A 16,028-nucleotide genomic window follows, 5' to 3' on the forward strand; every position below is an offset into this window, starting at 1 on the left:
CCTCCTTACAACTACCGTAGCTGTTGATCCTTCCAAACATGATTCGTTAATCCACAATACCAGGAGACCAGGTCGTTGGAATTTCTGGTCCCTGTAGTTCTAGTACCTGTAGACCAGGTTCACCTGGACCATGTAGCCCCGGTGTGTGTGTGTGGGCGTTTCTCTTGCCATGGCTGGGCGGCGCCTGAGCGTCGGTGTTGACTGAGGCCACAGATTGTCTAATTAGATTAAGCGAGGCTTTCGTCAGATAATCATTTAGCCCTCCTGTAGCTTCTGTTTTTGTCCTGCCATGGAGAGCAGCCCGCAGTGAGCTCGCTGAAGGTCAAATCGACTTTCCCGCCGCCGGTCAACGCGACTGCTCGGGGACCCTGAGACGCGGCGGCTGGGTTATGGGCCTCCGTGGGGCGTGTTTGATCCACGTCGCTCGGCGTCGCTAATTCCTGCTGGATACCCGAGGCCATGGGGGAAGTTTGTGTAAGTAGCGCTACCTTCAGCGCAATTGATTGTTAGCTATCAGTGGATCATTATTTGTGCTGGTCAGCTGTCGGCGCTATTCAGGGAAGATTTCTTTTGTCCTTCGCTCTAAATGCTGACATTGATATTGACATAGTCCGGCGAGTTTACCTGAACACAATCCATAAAAATGCTAATGAAAATAACGCGCTCTTATTTTATAAACATCTGTACACTTAGTCACCCAGAAGCAACAGTGTCACTTGCTGACTGGGGCCAACCCCTCGTTGCACGTGAACACCTTCAAGCCAACCGCGCTGGTAGTGAGCTCGCGATGGCCGTAGCCGCATCGGCGCATCGCCGCACCGTCCCTCCCTTTTGGTCGTGGCCCTCCGTTTGTCCCGGCTCAGATTAAGGCTGACTGATTGACACAGATTACGCCGCAGGTCACAGGCGGCAAAAATTGCCCACCGTTGGAAATCGGGAACAATCCGGCGGACGAGTCCACAGAATCGACAATAGCGAATACAGTGATACCTCAGCTTCTGAACGGCTTGGCTGACGAACCTTTCGGTTGACAAATCTTGGCATCCGAACTATTTTTCGGGAACACACGGAACGCCACAATGAGTGATGTATCGTTCGCAAACGAGCTCGTTCTCCTAACAAGGAAATGGCGGCCGACTTTTCTTTGGTTCTCTATTCCCCGCCCCCAGTCTTCGGTTAAAGCCGCACGTGATTGGTCAAGAACGCAGCACTGGATGAGGGGGGTTACAGAAACACAGAGCTGCAAATAAAAATAGATAGGCAGACGACAGAGAGAGAGTAAGAAAATGCATAGAAAACAGTGAAATTTGGACTCGTTTCAATTTTATTGATAGTTCAAAGGCAGACTGCAAGGTTAAAATATCCCATCAATCAGGCTCCACAAATAACCCGCACAAGCCATCTGTACACTTGATGCAAAAAGCTATCAACTCAACTAAACAGAACATAATTGATGAGGAACTAGGTAAAATTATCGCAGAGAAAGCACGGATATCGTCAAGAGGCAACCTGGAAGTTTGTCATCCATTGATGATTTCAAGGCTAGCCACGGATGGTTCGAGAACTTTAAGCGTCGTACAGGGATTCATAGTGTCATTCGTCATGGTGAGGCAGCCAGTTCTGACGATAAAGCTGCCAAAGGTTACAAGGGATCATTCCTCAAGATGGTGGAAGAAGAAGGCTACGTTCCTCATCAAGTGTTTAATGCTGATGAAACCGGACACTCCATTCCATCAAGCCATCAACGACCTTCACAAAGGTAAATAAAACAACTTTATTATCCCGTACAGTTTATTTATTTAATTACAATACCATATCACATTTATTATACCTAAAATAAGGTATATTTTGTGTAGTTTTAAGGCTCAGAAAATTAGAAAGTAGGACCTGGGAACAGATTATTCTTATTTTAATGGTTTCCTATGGGAAATCGATGTTTGAGATACACACTTTTCGCCTTACACACTCTGTCTGACAACCAATTAAGGTCGTAAGCCAAGGTATCACTGTATGTCTTTGCAATTGCTCCAGATTGTTCTGTAAAATCTTTGATCTGGACAGTAACGCCTTCAAACAACACCAAATGCGTTCACAGTCACGGAGCCCGTGCCAGCACCCTGCCACACGCCAGACTGAGCTCTGAGCGCGACCTCTGAGTTTGACCTCTGAGAAGGGCCGTCCGCCCGCCCGCGCCGCCAGGCGATATGGCCAACAGCTTCTTCCGCGGCGGCAAGCGTGGCCGCCGCCGCTCCGCCTACCTGGATACCGACTTCAGCTGCTCGCTCCAGGAACTGCGCTCACTCATGGAACTGAGGGGCGATGACGCCCGTGACCGGATCCAACAAAGCTACCAAGACGTTGATGGACTGTGCGCCAGACTCAGAACCTCTGCCCTCGAAGGTCAGTACCCGCTCAGTGTTTGTGTACGGTTCAAGATGATGCCGAGCACAGAGTTGTTACTGTAGACTAGTTGGGTCTGGATTTATTTGACTCTGACGCACCGTCAGAGTATTGTTGGCTCCTATTGAGATGACGTAAACTTTTGTGGTCACCTGATTGGTCACAAATGAAGTCACGAATGACCACAGTGTGGTGTCCCACACGGCTCAATTCTGGGGCCTACATTGTTCTCACTGTACAGTGATACCTTGGCTTACAAACGCTTTAGTCTACGGACTTTTCGCCTTACGAACATTAAATTCGCCAGAATATAATCTTGGCATACGAACTAGTTTTCGGCAAACGAACCAAACCACACGGAGCGCCCCGGACTAGTTTTCGGCGGAAAACCAAAACACCAAACCACACAGTCAAATGGCGCCACGTTGGCTGCCGGACTACTTTTCCACACCCACTTTCTTTGAGTGCACTCAGTGTCGACATGGTTTGTGGACTGAAAATGACCCCACCACATGCTAGTGTTAAGCCCAAGAGGACACCAAACAAAATGACGGCCGAGCAGAAGAAGGAGATCATCGAAGAACACCAGCGAGGTGTGCGTTTGTGTGATTTAGCATCCCACTACCACAAGTTGCTACGTGTGGCCAAGGATGTTTGTGTGTTGTCTAAGCAACCGTCTCAGGAAATAGAAGAGGTTGAAAAACTTCTGTTGATTTAGATTAACGAAAAGTAGCTAGCAGGGGACAGTGTAAGTGAGGGTATTATCGCCGAGAAAGCACGCCAACTTCACTCGGATATCATAAAGAAGCAACTACATCAACGACCGTCACAAAGGTAAGTACGATTTTATTATATAGTACAGTTTATTTCTTTAATTACAATAGCGCATTTTTTCAAAATAAGGTCTATTTTGTGTGGTTTTAAGGCTTATTTCGTAGAAAATAATGTTTTATGGGGACCTGGGAACGGATTATTCTCAGTTTAATGGTTTCTTATGGGAAATAAATGTTTGAAAGATTAACTTTTCGCCATACACACACTTTCTGGGAACCAATTACGTTCGTAAGCCCAAGTATCACTGTATCTGCTCACTTTGGGTTCCATCAAAAGGACACCTGGTACATCCCATCTTGCCGACTTGGCCCTTTTTCCAGAAGGTCTTCAACTGGAAAGTGATTTGAAATTGGAGCGGCTAACCGGTGCCAGTGTCCAATCCGGTTTCTTTCATTTCAAGCAGTTGGCTCAAGTCGAGTCAATCCTTTCTCCATCATTCATGCCTTTGTCACGTCTTAGCATGTCAAGAATGTATTTTGTGTGTTTGTGTTGTGCGCTTTGAGGTCTGGATGCTTCATGGGAGGACCTGGAGCGTCGGCGGAAGGCGTTTGGCGCCAACGTGATCCCCCCGAAGAAGCCAAAAACCTTTGTGCAGTTAGTGTGGGAGGCGCTACAGGATGTGACGCTCATCATCCTGGAAGTGGCCGCCATCGTTTCGCTCGGCCTTTCTTTCTACCGACCGCCGCACGCCGACAGGGATAGTGAGTTGGCTTTCCTTCTGACCCGCCCCGAGATCCCCGTTTTTCCAAAGTGTCCACAAGGAGTCAAGGCGCGGGCGTGCAGGTTGTGGGAGCGCGGCGGGCGACGTGGGCGACGATGGCGAGGCGGAGACGGGCTGGATCGAGGGCGCGGCCATCCTGCTGTCGGTGGTCTGCGTGGTGCTGGTGACGGCCTTCAACGACTGGAGCAAAGAGAAACAATTCCGAGGCCTGCAGAGTCGCATCGAGCAGGAGCAAAAGTTTAGCGTGTTGCGCGCCGGGCAGCTGGCGCACATCAACGTGTCCGACATCGTTGTGGGCGACATCGCGCACGTCAAATATGGTCAGTCCGGGTTGCCGAAAGTTTGCATGCTGCTAACTGATTAACCAACTCTGAACTAACAAGTGACAGGTGCACCAAGTGTCCACCTAACTAGCTTGATGACTAACTAGCCAACCGATTAGCCCTTGAGGACTACTGGAAAAAGACAACGGACAGACCGACCGACCAAACAACCATCTTACTGCTGAGCAAAATTAGTAACTTTCTGAAGGACAAGGTGAAGAAAATTGATCTGACCACTGAAACTACTCAGCGACCGAGTGACTAACTTGCTGACCAACTGACCAAGCAATCAATCCACCATCCAAAAACAGCCCGACGGACTGAATGACGGACCAAATAACAACCAACAATGACCGTCAAGCACTCAGTTGACCAATGGATCAAGCTCCTAGACCACCAAATGAGGATCTAACAAACACATTGCAGAAGTTAACTGACTGACTGGCCAGTCAACCATAGAACCTTGTGCAAAGTGGCCAATAAAGTCATACAAACTGCTCCAGTTGTTCACCAACTGACTGAGTGACTAAGCAAGCGACACCTGAGCAAATTAAGAAGACCCAACCGGCGTCATTTGCTAATCGACTGTCCGAAAGACGGACCGTCCAACCCCAAGACGAACCACCAGTTGACCAACCGACTACCTCGCCAACCATCTTCTCCTCCCAACCTTGCTAACTGACAAGCGATCATCTCATCCTGACCGAGCAGCCGACCAAATAACCGACCATCTTCCCGACCTGATTTCCCGACCAGCTCCATTGAGACTTTTTCCAGGATTCTCATGATAGTTCTTGTGCCTTGTTGTTGATGTTCTCCAGGCGACCTCCTCCCCGCCGATGGCATCCTCATCCAGGGCAACGACCTGAAGATCGACGAGAGCTCCCTTACCGGAGAGTCGGACCACGTCAAAAAGAGTGCCGACAAAGATCCCATGTTGCTTTCAGGTGCTGCCCCTATTCAGGTCATTCGTCCAAGTCGATGAAGGCGATCCGATGGTTGGTTTGGCTCACCTGAATCGCCTCGGGCCTTCAACTGTATCCGCCGCGTACTCGGCCAGGCACTCATGTGATGGAGGGCTCGGGCAAGATGGTGGTGACAGCGGTGGGCGTCAACTCTCAGACCGGCATCATCTTTGCGCTGCTTGGCGCCGGCGAGGAAGGCAGCGACGGAGACGATGACAAAACCGAGAAGGAGAAGAAGAGGAAGCGGAAGGAAGAGCGCAAAAAGAGAGAGAAGAAAAGTACGGGTTCGCGGTTCGCCATTTTTCATAAGGCCGCGGCTCACGACCCGGTTTCCTTTTCGCAGGTAAAAAGGAGGAAAAAGGCAAGAAAGGTGAGAGTGACTGCGCCCGACACCGACGGCCTCCAACCACATCCAACTTCTAAGTTCCAACCTGTCATTCAGCGTCTGTCAATCCAAACGCTCGACCAACCGTCCATTTTCTGAAGGAAGTCAATCCAATCCATTGTCAGTTAGGCCAACGGACTTTGTCGTTGTCTGTGGTTGGTCAGGCTCCAGGGGTGCTCGTGGACCACATGGCATCCGTCATCCCTCCCCTCTAGAAAGACAGCCCCAACCCCCCCAGCAGGTGCTCCTGACTCTGTTGATGGTGATTAGGAGCAAGCAGATTAGCTTGCTTAAGCTCAGCAGCTTCTTTCTTCTATGCCGACGGGCCTACTGCTGGTGCTACTGCTGCTTCTTCACGTCCACTGATAACCTGTTGGGATCAAGACACGCACCCCACCCCACCCCCAGGGCATACCCCCAGGTCATACCCGGTTAGCCCATATACCAATAACCCAGGCCACCTTTTGAGGTGTGTTGCTCCCAAAACGCAACGAGCCGCAGCGGTTCCATGATAATGATACCTCGGCTTACGAACGCCTTGGCTACCGAACTTTTCGGCTTACGAACGTTCAATTCACGAGAATTTAATCTTGGCATACAAACTATTTTTCGGGATACGCACGGAGCGCCACAATGTGGCGTGATGTGTTGTTCGCGAACGAGCCCGTTCTGCTAACAAGGAAATGGCAGCCGACTATTTTTTGTCCTCTATTCCCCGCCACCAGTCTTCGATAAAGGTGCACGTGATTGGTCAAGAACGCAGCACTGGGGGGAGGGGAGTTAGAGAAACACAGAGCTGCAAATAAAAATAGATAGGCAGACGACAGAGAGAGAGAGAAAATTGATAGAAAACACTGTGAAATTTGGACTCGTTTTAACTTCATTGATAAGGCAGAGTGGAGACTGCAAGGCTAAAATATCCCATCAATCAGGCTCCACAAATAACCTGCACAAGCCATCTGTACACTTGATGTCTGGGCTATCAACCCAGCTAAACACAACACAATTGATGAGGAACTAGGTAAAATGATCGCATAGAAAGCACGGCAACTTCACTCGGATATCGTCAAGAGGCAACCTGGAAGTTTGTCATCCATTGATGATTTCAAAGCTAGCCACAGCTGGTTCGAGAACTTTAAGCGTCGTACAGGGATTCATAGTGTCATTCGTCACGGTGAGGCAGCCAGTTCTGACAATAAAGCTGCCAATGCTTACAAGGAATCATGATGGCCACTCCATTCCATCAAGCCATCAACGACCATCACAAAGGTAAATAAAATGACTTTATTATACAGTGAAGTTTATTTCTTTAATTACAATACCATAGCACTTTTATTATACATAAAATAAGGTATATTTTGTGTCGTTTTAAGGCTTAGAAAATTAGAAAGTAGAAAATGATGTTTTATGGGGACCTGGAAATGGATTGTTCTCATTTTAATGGTTTCCTATGGGAAATTAATGTTTGGGATACACACCTTACACACTGTCTGGGAACCAATTGAGTTAGGAAACCAAGGTATCACTGTATTTTGTTCCTTTGCGAGCGCACCGAGTGACCAAAACATCAGGACTCTCCGTCATCGGGTGTTTTTTCTGGCAGGGAAGAGCAAAGATGGCGCGGCCCCAGAGATGGAGCCACTCAACGACGACGCGGAACCAGAGAAGAAGAAAAGCAACCTGAGGAAGAAGGAGAAGTCGGTCCTTCAAGGGAAGCTGACCAAACTGGCCGTCCAGATCGGCAAAGCAGGTACAGATTGCTCGGTCCAAAACTTTGCCATCAAAATTCAGCCGACTGAGGACTTTCACTTCACAACGCTACGTGAGGTGGACAAGGTTGACAGGGGTAGAGCCACTAGTCAGTACCAAGAGACCGTTCTTGACAAATCTGCCATCCGAGGGCCCTCCAATGAGGTTTTGAAGATTCAGAAGAAGATTCAATGGCTCAGGAAGTCTGCCGTTTTGGCTCGGGTTGCCATTTTAGGGGCGTTTCAAGGGTTACTTCCTCGACAAACCGCCAAGAATTGTTTTGAAAATTCTCACACTGAAGAATTGGAGCCTCTTTCACACCTTTTCCATCTCCAGGCCTCTTCATGTCCACGCTGACCGTCATCATCCTCATCGTTCGCTTCCTGGTGGACACCTTCTGCATTCAGGGAATTCCCTGGACCGCCGAGTGCGTTCCCATCTACATCAAGTTCCTGGTCAAGTTCTTCATCATCGGTGTGACCGTGCTGGTGGTAGCTGTGCCCGAAGGACTTCCTCTGGCCGTCACCATCTCGCTGGCCTACTCTGTCAAGGTTTCTCACCCTCCTTCTTCATAGCCTACACAGGGACATGAGAGTCTATTTCCGTTCCGTCCTAACATCTCATTTGGCCGCAACAAATTCCAATGCACTGTTTTGGAATTCCCAAAGGTCCCTTTGTTTTCTTTGTAGAAAATGATGAAGGACAACAACCTGGTGCGCCACCTGGACGCCTGCGAGACGATGGGCAACGCCACGGCCATCTGCTCCGACAAAACCGGCACGTTGACCATGAACCGCATGACGGTGGTGCAGGCCTACGTGGCCGGCTGCTACCACAAGAAGGTGCCTGAGCCCGGCCTGGTGCCCGCCAAGATCTTAGACCTGCTGGTCCTTGGGATCGGGGTCAACTGCGCCTACACCACCAAGATTATGGTGAGATGTTAAAAATTCAGGACCTTTGAGCTCAGTTGGATGGATGTCGCCCGAGTTCAAAGAGACACTCAACCAGGATCCAGGTGTTGAGGATTGTCACGCTTCCATGTCTTGTTACAACACTATGCTAAGATTGTGCTTGGATGCCGTCCCAATGTCAATCTTTGATCGAACGCCGAAAGATCTCTTGCCAAGGCGTCATTCTGGCAAGGCACTGGGATATGATACTCGGAGAGCATGCTGCGTGACAACCAAGTTTTCATGCGGCGATGCCAGTGCCAACATGTTGTGCACCGACCGAGTGACAAAGAAACAGGGTCACCTACTTCTTGAGTTGATTCTGGGTTCTTGACTTCCCACAGCCCCCCGACAAGGAGGGCGGTCTCCCTCGCCAAGTGGGCAACAAGACCGAATGTGCCTTACTGGGACTGAGCTTGGACCTGCGACGGGACTACCAGAGCATTCGCAATGAGATCCCCGAGGAGAAGCTCTTCAAGGTGTACACCTTCAACTCGGTCAGGAAGTCCATGAGCACCGTGCTCCGGAACCACGACGGCGGCTACCGCATGTTTAGCAAAGGAGCCTCCGAGATCCTGCTCAGGAAGTAGGTCCCCCGTGCGACCTCAGAAAAAGACGTGTACTGCATACCAAGGGGCGTTCGGGCGGGCGTGTGCGCGGTTTGACCGAGCGAAACCGCTTGGTCCGAGCCGTGACCCGACTTGATTTCCTGGGGACCGTGGTGGAAACTTGACAGTCTCGCGAGCGACGTCCCCCCTGTTCGGCCCCGACTTCCCCGTGACCGCCTGGTCCGTCCCCGCAGGTGCTGCAAGATCCTGACGGAGAACGGCGTGGCCAAAGCCTTCAGGCCTCGCGACCGGGAGAAATTGATGAAGACGGTGATCGAGCCCATGGCGTCCGAGGGCCTGAGGACCATCTGCCTGGCTTACCGGGACTTTGGCCCCACCGACCAGCCCGACTGGGACGACGAGACCGACGTCCTGACTGGACTCACCTGCATCGCCGTGGTCGGCATCGAGGATCCCGTCAGACCTGAGGTGTGTGAGAGACAACCCGGCTGCTTTTCTGGGTGTTCCGCGCCCCCCCCCCCCCCTTAGCACCCAAGTCACGGTTTTTGTTTGGTAGGTACTCGATGCGCAAAGCCATGGTGTATTTTTGTGTTACACCGCTGGTTAGCAGAGAACGGAATTCAGTCAAGTGTTTTCCGGGTCGAAAGAGGAGAGTTCATTCTTTCATGGGGTAGATTTGACCTGAAGATACGTGGTGACGTCTATTTGCGCCAATGAGGCTATTCGGTTGCATATGACAAAGTTCCGGAATGGTCCTGTGATGTCAAAGTCAAAGTCAGCTTTATTGTCAAATATGCTTATATGCATGACATACAGCACAGATGAAATTAATGTCCTCTCGGACCCAGCGTGCAAGGCAGTTAGAATGTGGCAAAAAAAAGACAGACAATTGACAACAGACAATTCATGAAGATTGTGAATGTAAAGTGAGATAGTGACGTAGTGTAATAATGCCAAAACAAAAACGGTTGAGGTGAGGTCGTGCAGAAAAAAAGAAAAAAATAGAGTTCAGGATGATAGTACAGCGTGTAGCGTGTACTCAGAGTTCGGTGAGTGTGGCAGTGGGAAGGGGCAGGGGAGGCAGTGCTGGGAGGGAGTTGAGTCTCCTGACTGCCTGGTGGCTGACTGCCTGTCATCAGGTGCCGGACGCCATCAGGAAGTGCCAGCGGGCGGGCATTACGGTGCGCATGGTGACGGGAGACAACATCAACACGGCGCGCGCCATCGCCAGCAAGTGCGGCATCCTGCAGCCCGGCGCCGACTTCCTGTGCCTGGAGGGGAAAGAGTTCAACAGACGCATACGCAACCAGCTGGGCGAGGTCCGTACCCGATCCGACACCCCCCCCCCCCGACCCCACGCACGCCAGTCGAGTCCACTTTTGCTGTTGTTGTCGCAGATCGAGCAGGAGAGAATCGACAAGATCTGGCCCAAACTGCGAGTCCTCGCTCGCTCGTCGCCCACTGACAAGCACACCCTCGTCAAAGGTAAGGGGAAAAAAAAGAATGCGACATGACACCTTCTTGTGATGTCGTCTGAGTGCGATGGACCCTCAATGAATTCCCCTTGGCCCTTGAAATTGTGGACAAAAGGATCAATTGAATTTTGCGAGGGAAATTATCAAGGACAGTGATACCTCAGTTTACACACTTAATTGGTTCCCAGAAAGGCGAAAAGTTCATCTGCCAAACATTTATTTCCCATAGGAAACCTTTAAAATGAGAATAATCCGTTCCCAGGTCCCCATCAAATATCATTTTCTACTAAATAAGCCTTAAAACTACACAAAACAGACCTTATTTTATGTCTAATGAATGTGCTATTGTATTGTAATTAAAGAAATAAACTGTACTATATAATAAAGTAGTTTTCTTGACCTTTGTGATGGTTGAAGCAACAACAATATAATAATACATTTCATTCATAAGCGGCTTTCAAAACTCTCAAGGTCACTTTACAGTCAGGATTACGACAGGATACGTTTTCCTGTGGGTGAGCAGCGGCAGCCACACGCGCCAGTGTTCACTCAACCTGGAAGTAACTCAAATAGCTAGCTACCTCGCTAATAGATAGCCAATAGCTCGCAATTAAATAGCTTTCCAGCTAGATAGCTATATAGCTAATAGATAGCCAGTTAGCTAGCCAGCTCGATAGCTAACTAGCCAGATAATAATAATAATACATGACATTTTAAGCGCCTTTCAAAGCTCTGAAGGACACTACAGTCACAGACAAGCATAGGTACGATAATAAATAAAATATAATAACAAATAAAATGCAATAAATAAAATACAATTATAAATAGAAACAAGAGAGAGAGCTACACAGAAAATGCAATTTTAAATAGGTGGCTTTTGAGATGAGTGAGAAGAGAATCGATGTTACCAATGTTGGGAGGAAGCGAGTTCCAGAGTTTGGGGGCAGAGCAGCTGAAAGCCCTGTCCCCATCGTGCTGAGACGGGCAGGGGGGAGCACACGGATGGGGAGGGAAGAAGAGAATCTGAGGGAATGAGAGGGAATAGAAATTTGAAGGTCAGATAGGTATGGGGGGCAAGGTTACGGATAGCTTTAAATGTATAAAGAAGAATTTGAAAGTTGCTTCTATATTTGACCGGGAGCCAGTGGAGCTCTTGGAGGACGGCGGTGATGTGGTGAAAGGATGAGGTTCTGGTGATGATCCGGGCTGACGAATTCTGGACGAGTTGAAGTTTGTGGAGAAGTTTCTGAGGGACACCAAAGAGAAGTGAATTGCAATAGTCAATCCGGGAGGTGACAAGACTATGAGCGAGGATAGCAGTGGTGTGAGGAGTGAGAGACGGGCGAAGACGATTGATGTTGCGTAGGTGGAAGTACGCAGATCGGGTTAAGTTATTTATATGGGAGTGGAAAGATAGCGTGCTGTCAACCACATCTGCACTCAAAGAAAGGGGGTGACGAAAACTAGGCCGCCGGCTACCGTGGCGATATTCGACTGTGTGGTTTGGTGTTCTTCCGCCAAAAACTAGTCCACCAGCCATTGTGGCGCTCCGTGTTTCCCAAAAATTAGTTCGTATGCCAAGATTATATTCTCGCGAATTTAATGTTTGTGAGGCGAAAAGTTGGTGAGCTAAAGCATTCGTAAGCCGAGGTATCACTGTATTTAATAAGAATAATAATTCATGTCATTTCTAAGCACCTTTCAAAACTCTCAAGGTCACTTTACAGTCACAGGATAAGTTTTTCTGTGGGTGAGCAGCGGCAGCCACACGCGCCAGCGTTCACTCAACCCGGAAGTAACTTAGCTAGAAAGCTAGCTAGCTAATATATAGCTAACAGATAGCTAGCTTGGCCCTCACTCAACCCAGAAGTAACTGAGATAGAAAGCTAGCTAGCGAATTCGATAGCTTAGTAACTCTGATAGAAAGCTAGATAGATAATAGATAGCTAACAGATAGCTAGCTAGGCCTTCCCACAACCCAGAAGTAACTCAGATAGAAAGCTAGCTAGCGAATTCGATAGCTAAATAACTCGGCTAGAAAGCTAGCTAGCTAATAGATAGCTAACAGATAGCTAGCTAGGCCTTCACTCAACCCAGAAGTAACTTAGATAGAAAGCTAGCTAGCTAATTCGATAGCTAAGTAACTCGGCTAGAAAGCTAGCTAGCTAACAGATAGCTAGCTAGGCCCTCACTCAACCCAGAAGTAACTGAGATAGAAAGCTAGCTAGCTAATTCGATAGCTTAGTAACTCTGATAGAAAGCTAGCTAGATAATAGATAGCTAACAGATAGCTAGCTAGGCCTTCACACAACCCAGAAGTAACTCAGATAGAAAGCTAGCTGGCTAATTTGATAGCTAAATAACTGGGCTAGAAAGCTAGCTAGCTGATAGATAGCTAACATATAGCTAGCTCGGACTTCACTCAACCCGGAAGTAACTCAGAAAGCTAGCTAGCTAATTCGATAGCTAAGTAACTCGGCGAGAAAGCTGGCTAGCTAATAGATAGCTAACAGATAGCTAGCTAGGCCTTCACTCAACCCAGAAGTAACTCAGATAGAAAGCTAGCTAGCTAATTCGATAGCTAAGTAACTCGGCGAGAAAGCTGGCTAGCTAATAGATAGCTAACAGAAAGCTAGCTAGGCCGTCACTCAACCTTTTGTGATGTAATGTAGGGAAAGATGCACGTCTGCTACAAGCTAAATGTTGAAAGCAAACAGGAAGCTGTAGCATCCATTGATGAAAAGACATTGTCTCATATCTTTGCATTCACAGCATTGTACTCCGGAGCAGGTTTTCCTTCAGGCTCCCACCGCATCTTTTGTTTTTCAGGCATCATCGACAGCTCGGTGCTGGAGCAGAGGCAAGTCGTGGCGGTCACCGGAGACGGCACCAACGACGGGCCCGCCCTCAAGAAGGCCGACGTGGGCTTCGCCATGGTAACCGGCCAAAAAATCCCTTCGCCGCCGGGCCAGTACCCCCACCGACCGCGGACCTTCCCGTGAAAAAGCCGAGGCGCTCAACTGAACTGACGGGAGGCGGCGCGCGGGTTGCATGGCAGGGAATCGCCGGGACGGATGTGGCCAAAGAGGCGTCGGACATCATCCTGACGGACGACAACTTCAGCAGCATCGTCAAGGCGGTCATGTGGGGCCGCAACGTCTACGACAGTATCTCCAAGTTCCTGCAGTTCCAGCTCACCGTCAACGCGGTGGCCGTCATCGTGGCCTTCACCGGCGCCTGCGTCACGCAGGTGGGACGTTCGCGCGGACGGCGCTCCGTCCTCGCGTACGGCGCTCCGTCCTCGCGTACGGCGCTCTGTCCTCGCGTACGGCGCTCCGTCCTGGCGGACGGCGCTCCGTCCACGCGTACGGCGCTCCGTCGTCGCTCATCTCACGCCCCCTCATCCCGGCAGGACTCGCCCCTGAAGGCGGTGCAGATGCTGTGGGTCAACCTGATCATGGACACCTTCGCCTCGCTGGCGCTGGCCACCGAGCCGCCCACCGAGGCGCTGCTGCTGCGCAGCCCCTACGGACGCGGCAAGCCGCTCATCTCGCGCACCATGATGAAGAACATCCTGGGCCACGCCGTCTACCAGCTGGCCGTCATCTTTACGCTGCTTTTCGCCGGTGAGTGGCGAGCGCCCGTCGAGCCGCCACATTCCAAAGAGCGACCTTGCCGAGGTCCCGGCGGCGCAAATTGTTTGGGCCCAGGCGAGCGGCTGCTGGACGTGGACTGCGGGCGCGACGCGCCGCTGCACGCGCCGCCGTCGGAGCACTACACGGTGGTGTTCAACACCTTTGTGCTGATGCAGCTCTTCAACGAGCTCAACGCACGCAAGATCCACGGCGAGAGGAACGTCTTTGACGGCGTCCTCAACAACCCCGTCTTCTGCTCCATCGTCCTCGGCACCTTCCTCGTTCAGGTGGGTGCCGCAGATCCGCCCGGGCGGCAGTCGCGTTAGCGAAAGCAAAGAGCCGGTCGGTTGCGGAACAGGTGCTGATCGTGCAGTTTGGCGGCAAGCCCTTCAGCTGCGCCGGGCTGAGCGTGGAGCAGTGGCTGTGGTGCGTGTTCCTGGGCTTGGGCAGCCTCCTGTGGGGCCAGGTGAGGTCCGAGGGCGGCGGCCTCCGAACCGCCCGACTGCGACGCGGCTGAGCGGCCCTTTGCACCCTCGCAGATGGTGTCCAGCGTGCCCACCCGCCGGCTGAAGTTCCTGAAGACGGCGGGCCACGGCACCAAGCAGGAGGAGATCCCCGAGGAGGAGCTGGAGGAGATGAAGGACCCCGACGAGATCGACCACGCCGAGATGGAGCTCAGGAGGGGGCAAGTGCTGTGGTGCAGAGGCCTGCAGCGCATACAGACGCAGGTTGGCCTTCGGTCTTCCTTACTCGCTTCCTCCTTGCTTCCTTCCTGACATGGTTCCTCCCTTCCTTCCTTTCATTTCTTCATTCCTTCCTCCCTTGCTTGCTTCGTTTCTTCCCTCACGACAAGCTTCCGGTTTGAGCACATGTGTAACAAAAACTCTTTTGAGTCAGTGTCCAAGTTTTTGCTCTTTGCAGATCCGGGTGGTGAACGCCTTCCGCGACAGCGTGTCTCCGTACGAAAACCTGGAGACCCCCGAGTTGCGCAGCTCCATCCACAACTTCATGAGCCACCCGGAGTTCCGCATCGACGACTCGGAGCCTCACATCCCGCTCATCGACGAAGCGGAGGCGGAGGACGAGGCGCCCGCCAAGCGCGACTCGCTGGCGATGGCCAACGACGCCCCCCGGAGCAGCAGCAGCAGCTCCTCGAGGACCGGCGGACCCCTCAGGTCAGGGCTTCGGCTTTGGGGTCGGCCAATTGCGCGGGGGCGCCGCCCTGCTCCGGGAGCCCTCTGCACAGCCTGGAAACGTCGCTCTGAAGGAAGCCGAGCAGGAAAATGGCCACCGGGCGGCGGTGGTTTTGGCGCCAGGAACTCTGGCTGGTGTGCTTTAGCGGAAGGTGACTTGATGTTCATCAGAAGAATCGTTTAGATGTTAACGGGATGAGTTTGTCATCTCGTGTTTGTAGGCGTTCAGGTTGCTTGGTGTCTTTGTTGTACATTGTCTTGTGAGTTTTGGAGAAGAAGACATGGAAATTAGCTCCTGGTTTTCACAATCAAAACTATCTTCTTATTTGCATTCAAAAATTGCAAGGTAAACACAATAAATCTTTCATCCTTCAACACATATTCACTTTCATTCGTAGTTTCATTTTTATACAGTGATACCTCGGCTTACGAACGCTTTAGCCAACGAACTTTTTGCCTTACGAACATTCAATTCACGAGAGAATATAATCTGGCCGTACGAAGTAGTTTTCGGGAAACACGCGGAGTGCCATAATGGCTGGCGGGCTAGTTTTCGGCGGAAGAACACCAAACCACACGGTCGACACGGCGAACTACAGTAGTTTTCCATACCGCCTTTGAGTGCAGATGTGGTTTTCTATCAAGTGGAGTACATTTGCTATTCCGGGACCGAAAATGACCCCACCACAGGCTAGTGTTAAGACGAAGAGGACACAAAAGAAAATGGCGGTTGAGCAGAAGGAGATCATCGAAAAACACCAACGAGGTGTGCGTTATTTCACATAATCATAATACTGCAAAATGAGGCCAAGCAACACGAAAAAATTAC

The 16,028-nt window shown here is 50.6% G+C and overlaps 1 pseudogene across 1 annotated transcript; it reads left to right on the forward strand.

Moving 5' to 3' along the window:
- Positions 1 to 218: 218 nt before the first annotated feature.
- Positions 219 to 15,572, forward strand: LOC148898489 (plasma membrane calcium-transporting ATPase 1-like; annotated as a pseudogene). Its single transcript, XR_016114899.1, has 21 exons — positions 219 to 474; positions 2,096 to 2,400; positions 3,738 to 3,935; positions 4,018 to 4,275; positions 5,100 to 5,225; positions 5,339 to 5,521; positions 5,587 to 5,613; positions 7,232 to 7,378; positions 7,714 to 7,928; positions 8,067 to 8,309; positions 8,672 to 8,913; positions 9,130 to 9,364; positions 10,036 to 10,215; positions 10,294 to 10,381; positions 13,201 to 13,307; positions 13,430 to 13,621; positions 13,784 to 13,997; positions 14,082 to 14,293; positions 14,365 to 14,472; positions 14,546 to 14,734; positions 14,928 to 15,572. The product of XR_016114899.1 is annotated as a plasma membrane calcium-transporting ATPase 1-like (transcript).
- Positions 15,573 to 16,028: the final 456 nt, after the last annotated feature.

This window comes from Hippocampus bargibanti, linkage group LG05 (assembly GCF_051943395.1).
Source record: "Hippocampus bargibanti isolate YZ-2025 linkage group LG05, ASM5194339v1, whole genome shotgun sequence".
Classification (NCBI taxonomy): Eukaryota; Metazoa; Chordata; class Actinopteri; order Syngnathiformes; family Syngnathidae; genus Hippocampus; species Hippocampus bargibanti.